Source organism: Tachyglossus aculeatus, chromosome 11 (genome assembly GCF_015852505.1).
Source record: "Tachyglossus aculeatus isolate mTacAcu1 chromosome 11, mTacAcu1.pri, whole genome shotgun sequence".
In the NCBI taxonomy this organism is placed as follows: Eukaryota; Metazoa; Chordata; class Mammalia; order Monotremata; family Tachyglossidae; genus Tachyglossus; species Tachyglossus aculeatus.
In genome coordinates this window covers 30,108,714-30,118,464 of record NC_052076.1, presented here as the reverse complement: position 1 = coordinate 30,118,464, position 9,751 = coordinate 30,108,714, and positions in this window count along the sequence as shown.

Genomic DNA, 9,751 nt, shown 5'->3' with positions numbered 1-9,751 from the left:
ACTAGGCACCAAGCAACCAGTGCATCACTCTGCACAAGGTAAGTGCCCAGAACAGTGCTCCAAGCAGGTAGGATAACAGGGAATGAATCCCCATTTTACAGATGAGGTCACTGAGGCCCAGAGAAGTGAAATCATCAATCGTATTTATTGAGCGCTTACTGTGTGCAGAGCACTGTACTAAGCGCTTGGGAAGTACAAATTGGCAACATATAGAGACAGTCCCTACCCAACAGTGGGCTTACAGTCTAAAAGGTAAATGATGTGATATGATATGATATGAAATGATATGCCCAAGGTCCCACAGCAGGCGTGGGGCAGAGTCAGGATCAGAACCCAGGTCCTCTGACTCCTAGGCCTAGGCTTTTTCCACTAGGCCACGCTTCCCCTTCTCCAGATCATTTGGGAAAAGAGAACAGATCTCACCTTTGAGGAAAAGATCATGAAACCTGAATTGTCCAGCTTGGCCCCGCACACTGATTCAGTTTGTCCAGATGATCGCTCAATTCCCCCTCCCCGGAGGCTGTGCCCAGGGCTAAGATAAACACACACACACACACACACACACACACAAACCCCAGACTGATCGAAATGGGCGCGGCAGCCCAGCCGTTCCTGGTGGCCTCGTCCCCCAGGAGCCAGGAAGTGACCACCGACTCCAACCACAACCCGGGAATTGGGTCGGAGCGGAAGAAGATGTTTGCCCGCCCTCCCCAGCCCCTCCGGGAACCCGCCCAGGGCTATATAAAAACGGAGCCGCCCGCTCACCCGCCCATCCAGCCCTGGGCCCTGAGAGCAGAGCGCCGGCATGGCCCCGTCCGTCGCCCCATTTCTCCTGCTCCTAGGCCTGGCCGAACTGGTCAGCCTGGCCTCCTCCAGCAACAGCTCCTACCAGTGCCCTTCACTGCTGCTTCCCGAAAGCGGCAACATCAGCATCTCCGCCCAGCCCAACTCCTACATGGCCAACACCAGCTATCTGGGTAAGGGAAATCTACTCCCCTGGGTCTGGCCTTTGGGCCTCAACAATTTCTCCCCACCACGTTTTTTCCCAAAGATGAGCCGGAAGCACGGCTGGAGCTGCTACCTTCTGCTTCCTTGAGGCCTAGTGGATAGAGCGCTGGTCCAGGAGTCACAGGGACCTGGGTTCATTCATTCAATCGTATTTATTGAGCGCTTACTGTGTGCAGAGCACTGTACTAAGCGCTTGGGAAGTACAAGTTGGCAACATATAGAGACGGTCCCTACCCAACAGTGGGCTCACAGTCTAGAAGGGGGAGACGGTCTAGAAGGGGGAGTCCCCGCTCCTCCATATGTCTGCTGTGCAACCTTGGGCAAACCACTTCACTTCTCTGGGCCTCAATTCCCTCACCTGTAAAATGAGAATTGAGAGTGAGACCCTGTGGAACAGGGACTGTGTCCAACCCGATTAATTTGTCCTAGTGCTTAGAACAGTGCTTGGCCCATAGCAAGCGCTTAACAGGTACAATCATTATTATTATTGTTATTATAATTATTATTATTCTCTCCCTTGGAATTCCTGGCTTGCAGGGAAGGGAGGAAGGGTGTCCCCCTTCTTGGGAGAGGATGGCGTAAAGCCATTTCCTGTTAGTCCAGGCTTGGGGGCTCCCTTGAAGACACCCCCATCCAGTCTGGCCTCCCAAGCCAGTGGTTCCCTCCTGGTTCGATTCTCCTGTGCTCTCCCAAGTGCTTAGTACTTTGCACATGTGCTTTGCACATAGTAAGCACTTAACAAATGCCATCATTATTATTATTATCTGCACACAGTACACGCTCAGCAAATACCGCTGATCGATTGACTGACCTATTGAACATGCTGCAGACCAGGACGCTGTTTAGAAAAGCAGCGTGGCTTAGTGGATATAGCACGGACCTGGGTTCTAATCCCAGCTCCACCATTTGACTGCTGCGTGACCTTGGGCAAGTCATCATCATCATCATCAATCGTATTTATTGAGCGCTTACTACGTGCAGAGCACTGTACTAAGCGCTTGGGAAGTACAAATTGGCAACATATAGAGACAGTCCCTACCCAACAGTGGGCTCACAGTCTAAAAGTCACTTAACTTCTCCAGGCCTTAGTTACCTTATCTGTAAAATGGGGATTAAGAGTGTGAGTCCCAGATGTGACAGGGACTGTGTCCAACCTGATTAACTTGTAGGTACCCCAGTGCTTAGAACAGCGTTTGGTGGCACATAGTAAGTGCTTAACAAATTCCATAATTATTATTATTAGGAGGAGCAGGAGGAAGAGGAGGAGGAGGAAGAGGAGGAAGGGAGTTGGGCCTAGCCATCTCGGGGAGAGGGAACGGTGTTAGGGCATCTGTGGAAATCAGCCCGGCAGGAGCCGTGTCACAAGGGAGGGACCCATAGACATGGGAGCCCAAGAATCACCCAGGAGCTTAGTACAGTGCTTGGCCTACAATAAGCATTCAATTGTGATGACTAACTCATGGAAGACAGACTGCCGAGGGGGCCAGGCTGGCTTCCTTTTCGGAGCTTAGGAAGTTTCCAGTGAGGCTTGGGTTCTGGAGGCATAGGTAGGTTGCTTCTTCCTCCTACTTCTGGTCTCTCGGAGCACAAATCCAGGGGTGGTGGTGCCCAGGGAGGGCAGCAAGACCCCGGGCTCTAGCACTTCCTGCTCTGGAATTGCCCCAACTCCACCATTACGGCCAACTCCAACTTCCCACATTCGCAGGGTGGGAGAAGATGGTGGCACAGATAAATATCATACAGAGAAGCAGTGTAGCCTCGTGGAAAGAGACTGGGCCTGGCAGTCAGAGAACCTGGATTCTGATCCCACTCTGCCACTTGTTTGCTGTGTTACCTTGGGCAAGTCACTTCACTTATCTGTAACTCAGTTTCCTCATCTGCAAAATGGGGATTCAATGCGGGCTCTCCCTCCTACTTAGACTGTGAGCCCCTATATGGGATTGTCTGTAAAATGGGGATTAAGACCCTATATGGGACAGGGACTGTGTTTAACCCCATTAGCTTGTATCTGCCCCAGCACTTAGAATAATAATAATAATAATATTGGCATTTATTAAGCGCTTATTATATGCAAAGCACTGTTCTAAGCGCTGGGGAGGTTACAAGGTGATCAGGTTGTCCCATGGGGGGCTCACAGTCTTAATCCCATTTTACAGATGAGGGAACTGAGGCCCAGAGAAGTTAAGTGCCTTGCCCAAAGTCACACAGCTGACAATTGGCGGAGCCGGGATTTGAATCCATGACCTCTGACTCCAAAGCCCGGGCTCTTTCCACTGAGCCATGCTGCTTCTCTAGAAGAGTGAATGACACATAGTAAGTGCTTAACAAATACCAAAATTATTGTTATTATTATTATTATTATTATTAGGGAGGTGGCTCAGGTCCCATTAGGATGAAGTAGGGGAGTTGAATGTGAGGGGCTCTGTTGTTGAGGCTCCTGACCCGGTCCCCTGAGATATGGGGTGTCACAGGTGAAGCGAGCAAATGAGTCAGGTGACCACCCGCAACACAGCATTTCTGGGTGTAGGGATGGGGGACATCAGGGGTGGGGGGGGGCTGCTTTTTTCTCCCCCACTTTCCCTACCTGAACTGTAGCCCTGAGTGATCAGGAGCTAAAAAGAGGGGGGAGGTTGGAACTCCCTTCGCTGAGCCACGTTCCCCCCAGCTTCCAACCTCCCCTCACTCCCAGGCTGGGCACACAGCAGTGTCGGCCTGGCAGAAGGAGCCCCTCAGCCTCTGCCCGGCCACCCAGAGCATGGCCCTCGCTGCTGTTTCTCCACAGTGACCATTTCCAGGACCCAGGACCTCCAAGCAGTGATCCTGCAGGCACTCAATGCCAACAATGCCTCGGTGGGAGTGTGGCAGGATTCCAACCTGGACTGTAACGGCAGCAGCTTACTCGTGACCATCGAAGGCAATGCCAGCAGCTCACTGCTCAACGCTTCCTGGACATCCCCCAACATCTTGGACACCCAGGAGGTGCAGCTGCGGTATGAACCATACTGACCCTGGCAGGGGATAGCAGGGTGGGGGACGGAAAGGATGCCCTGCATTCTCCCTCCCGCCTCAGAAAAAAAGGTGGTTCAGTCAGGAGCTGGGTTTCCTCGATAAGCATCCCCCACCGATCAGCAGAATGGGTCCTCCCGCACAGCGGACTACTGGGCTCCCTGTCCACCTCAGGGCCAGACCATTCCAGGGCAGGGTGGGAAGGGGTGAGACAGAGAGACCTTCAATTACCAAACAAAGGGCAGCGGGAGGGAAGGGGAAGGGGAAGATCCATTTGGGAATGGAGGGCAGGATTCCCATTCCCCTAAAGTGACCAGATGTCCGGAAATGGACTGGGCGGTATTGGTATTCGGGCTCTGTCTGGCTTCTCCAAAGGCTAAAGAGGCAGAAGGAGAGAAGCCTCCCGATTCAATCATCATCATCAATCGTATTTACTGAGCGCTTACTATGTGCAGAGCACTGTCCTAAGCGCTTGGGAAGTACAAATTGGCAACACATAGAGACAGTCCCTACCCAACAGTGGGCTCACAGTCTAAAAGGGGGAGACAGAGAACAAAACCAAACATATCAACAAAATAAAATAAATAGGATAGATATGTACAAGTAAAATAAATAAATAAATTCAATGACCATGGAGGGAGTCTAAATTATAAATTACTTATTTATTCATATTAATGTCTGTCCCAATCAATCATAGTTATTGAGTGCTTACTATGTGCAGAGCACTGCACTAAGCACTTGAGAGAGTCCCCTTTAAACTGTAAGCTCACTATGGGCAAGGAATGTGAGCCCACTGTTGGGTAGGGACTGTCTCTATGTGTTGCCAACTTGTACTTCCCAAGCGCTTAGTACAGTGCTCTGCACACAGTAAGCGCTCAATAAATACGATTGATGATGATGATGAAGGAATGTGTCTGCTGATTCTGTTGTATTGTACTCTCCCAAGCACTTGGTACGGTGCCCTGCATATAGTAAGTGCTCACTAAATACCATTGATTGATTGTATGGTGTGGCTAGAAACACTTCAACTGGCCTGGTCACTCTGGCCACTTCTGGCCACAGCAGACTTAAGGAGAGGCACTTACTGCCAGGCTCTTGCTGGGGTCAGGACAATGTGGCAGAGGAGATAAGCTCCCCCCCACCAAAATTCCCTCCCCTGTTCTCCTTTCTCCTCCCCATCCTGCTCCCACTCTGGAACCATAACCATTGTCCCTGCTTGCTTTGTCTCCCACAGGGTTGTCGGCATCGATTCAGATAACTCATCTTCCTTCGCATCGCTGTACCTGACAAATAACTGTAAGTTTCTCCCTGGCTTTGGTTCCGCTCCAGCATAGGTGGCCCCCCATTCCTCCCCCTCCCCGCAACCTGTGAGACGGTAGCATCCAGTCCCTAGGCCGCTGTTGGTCAGTGGTCAGTCCAGATTGACTCTCCCCCCCAGGTGTAATTTTCCGACTCCCCCAACCATGAAGCAGCGTGGCTCAGCGGAAAGAGCATGGGCTTTGGAGTCAGAGGTCATGCGTTCAAATCCTGGCTCCACCAATTAGCTGTGTGACTTTGGGCAAGTCACTTCACTTCTCTGGGCTTCAGTTCCCTCATCTGTAAAATGGGGATTAAGACTCTGAGTGCCCCCGTGGGACAACCAGGTCACTTTGTCACCTCCCCAGTGCTTAGAACAGTGCTTTGCACATAGTGAGCACTTAATAAATGCCATCATTATTATTACAGTGCCTGGCACATAGTTAGTGTTTAACAAATACCATTGTTATTAATTATGAAGAGTTGGTGCCACTGGCCCCCGGATCCCAGCCCACGATTTTCAAGCCAAACCCCAACGCAGCCCCTAATCAACCCCTCAGAAGGTGGTGGAGGGAAACTCCGTCTGAGGTGAAAAAGGACAGGGCTCCAAATGCTGGAGAATCCCTCCCTTGGTTCTCCCTCTCTCTCCCCCAAGGTTCCCCCCGCAGACATTCACTCAAGCACACATCTTGCACACACATGCCCAAACACACATTTAAACATATGCACCCATATTCAGTCAGAAATGCATACGCCCTTGCACATAGGCACTTCCTCAGAGGACCTGGTTCCTAATCCTGGCTCCGCCACTTGTCTGCTGTGTGACCTAGGGCAAGTCACATCACTTCTCTGTGCTCGGTTTCCTCATCTGTAAAATGGAGATTAAAATACATGTTCTTCCTCCTGTGCGAACTGTGAACCCTATGAAGGACAAGAAGTGTGTCTTTCATCCATTCATTCAATCATATTTACTGAGCACTTACTGTATGCAGAGAATTGTACTAAGTGCTTGGGAGAGTACAATATAACAATAAACAGACACATTCCCTGCCCACAATGAGCTTAGAATCTAGAGGGCTAGTTTACAGCCTAGGGGACGAACTTAAAGTCTAGAGGACAAGCTACAATCTAAAGGACCTGCTTGGCTTCACTCCAGTGCTTAATACAGTGCTTAGTCTAGAGTAGGCACTTAAATGCCACAGTTATTGATATTTGGCTAGGACAGAGCAAACTCTTCCCTCCCCCAAGCAGGGAGGACAGTGACTCCCTCTTTTCTCTCCCCAGGGACCAAGTCCTCTGACATCGCTATCCTGGTCAGTGCAGGCCAAAATGCCACCCCCCACCTCCCTGCACATCCCCTCAAGCTTTGGTCCAAGCATCCAATCACAGTTCTGAATCTCTTTTTAAAAAATAGTATTTATTAAACAGTTAATATGTACCAGGCACTGTACTAAGCACGGGGGAGGATTCAAGCTAATCAGGTTGGACATATTTCTTACATGGAGCTCACGGTCTTAATCCCCATTTTACAGATGAGGGAACTGGAACACAGACAAGTTAAGTAATAGTAATAACAATGGTATTTGTTAAGTGCCTACTATGTGTCAAGCACTGTTCTAAGCGCTAGGATAGATATACGCTAATCAGGTAGGACACAGTCCCTATCCCACATGGGGCTCACAGTCTTAATCCCCATTTTCCAGATGAGGGAATTGGGATACAAACAAGTGACTTGTCCAAGGTCACACAGCTGACAAGGGGCAGAGCTGAGATTAGAACCCAGGTCCTTCTAACTCCCAAGTCCGGGCTGTATCCACTAGGCCACACCGCACCCTTGTCTTTCCTCGTCCCCTCCAACCATCCCCTTCCAACCATCCCCTCAAGCCTTGGTCCAAGTGGCTAGTCACAGCTCTGACCCTTGTCATTTTCTTCCAGCAACAACCGCGTCTACCACAGTCACATTCCCCACAGTCACGTCCACCACCAAAAATGCCGCCTTCGTGGCCCTCACTAACCCGGGGCTTGTGGTCCTCCAGTTCCTGTTGGCCTGGCTGACCTTCCAGCTGCTCACCTAGGGACTCTGTAATACTGCCGCCGCATTGTCCACCACCCCCGGATCATCCCCCACTCCAACCTCTACCACCTCCTCCAGCCACCCTCCCGAGCCAGGACAAAGCACGTGATGGGACCCCCCTCCCAACTGCCTCCCACGCCCCACAGCCGTCCGGCCGGGATCTCAGAAACCTCCAGGAGGGAATTCTCGGGCCCAAATATTAACAATTTTCCTCCCTGCCTCGGCTGCCTGGGTAGGAGTTGTGTTTCCTCAGGTTTTTCCTCCAGGGGTATTTCCTCTAGACTCTAAGCTCATCCTCGAGACTGTAAGGTCATTGTGGGCAGGGAGTGTGTCCGTTTATTGTTCTATTGTACTATCCCAGACAGTACAATGCTCTGCACACAGTAAGCGCTCAATAAATACGATTGAATGAATGAATGAATGAAAGGTTATCTGGGCAGCCAGGGGGATCGGGCTTGAGAGAGCGTTTCCTGGCCTACGTACCACCAGAACTCCGTGACTGTGTCTGCAGGCTCTGCGGGGTCGGGGAGGAGGAACCTGGGCGAGACCAGAACTCGGCTCTGCTCACGCTTGGTCCTTCCCCGCTTCTGGTGGGTGTTGGGCCAGTTCTGCTGGAAAGCACTGGATGAAGAAGGGGCAAAAAGAGCCCAGACCAGATTCCTTTCCATTGCCCAGAGATGCCACATCCCTCAGAATGCCCTCAGTGAACCAGCCAACTCCACAGAGCGACTTGCCGTCGGGTGGCTGGGCATTACAAGGCGGGCATATCTGAAATCCAGCCGGGGTCAACATTTTCCTGGCTAAACCAAAGGGCAGAATGATTTCCACTTTCAACCCTAAGCTACAGGCTGGCCATTTCTTCTCAACAATTTCATTTAGAAGGAATGGGGTGGAGGGTAAATATTTAGGCAAGGAAGGAATGGTGTTTCAAGCCCAAGTGAGCCAGAGGCAAGCACCTCTACCCTGCTTCCTTCTAGACTATGAGCTCGCTGTTGGGTAGGGACCGTCTCTATATGTTGCCAACTTGTACTTCCCAAGCGCTTAGTACAGTGCTCTGCACACAGTAAGCGCTCAATACGATTGATTGATTGAATGAATGAATGCTTGCTAAATCAAGGTTTGCACATAGATCGTAAGCTCTTTGAGAGCAGTGATCGCATCTTCTAACTCTCTTGCACTCTCCCAAGCTCTCAGTAAAGCGCCCTCCCCAAAGCAGGTGCTCATTAAACACTATTAACTACAACCTGCATCTGAGTCATCCTTAAAACCCCATCCAAGGTTATGCTACTTTCTGAAGACTAAGAAATCAGGAGCACCTAGCATCCTGTTTCTGGCCAACCTCGCTGCCTCACAGCTGGGGACGGGTCGGGGATGCAGACCCCAACCCTCTCTCCATTCCCCACATCCCTTTCCCACACCCCAGGATCCAGGGCAGAGTTGTGACCCCTTGGTGGGGGTGGGGGCCGTTTAGCCTCATTTGTTTGCTCGACCTCCGGCACTGACTTCTCCTGGCACAGTCCCCATGGGCCCGCTCCCCTGCCTGGACTAGGAATGAGGAAGGAGTTGGTATGAGAAGAGAGATACAGAGCTGTTTAACCAGGGAGGGGAGCGGCTCAGACTGATTAACCAAGGCGGCAGGGATCGGGGGCTAGGATGGCTGTTCAGCACAGCTCGGGGTGGGTGAAAGTGTCCGATCCCCTTTAGAGATCCTGCCACACCTGGTGTTTTCAAAGAAAAACACCTCACCAATAGGTTAAAGCACTCGATTCATTAATCGTATTTATTGAGCACTTACTCTGAGCAGAGCACTGTACTAAGCATTTACCTTTCCCCCGCCTACCTCACCTCGCTACTCTCCTACTATACATCCCAGCCCACACACTTCATTCCTCTACTACCAACCTTCTCACCGTACCTCAATCTCGCCACCGACCTCTTGCCCATATCCTGCCCCTGGCCTGGAAATCCCTCCTTCCTCATACCTGACAGACAATAACTCTCCCGGGCTTCCAAGCCTTTGTGAAGGCCCATCTCCTCCATGAGGCCTTCCCGGAATAAGCCCTCCTTTCCTGTCTCCCACTCCCTTTTGCATTGCCCTGACTTGCTCCCTTAATTCATCCCCCCTCCCAGCCCCACAGCACTTATGTCCCTATCCGGAACTTCAGTTCACTGTGGGCAGGGACTGTTTATTATTGTATCATACTCTCCCAAGTGCTTAGTACAGTGTTCTGCACACAGTAAGCGCTCAATAAATATAATTGAATGAATAAATGAGCGTCCTTGATGGGGCCTGGAAGTCCCCCCGAGACAGTCCTTCTGAGTTGGCTGGCTGGAGTGTCTCCCCAGGGCCCTCCACAAACAAGCCGC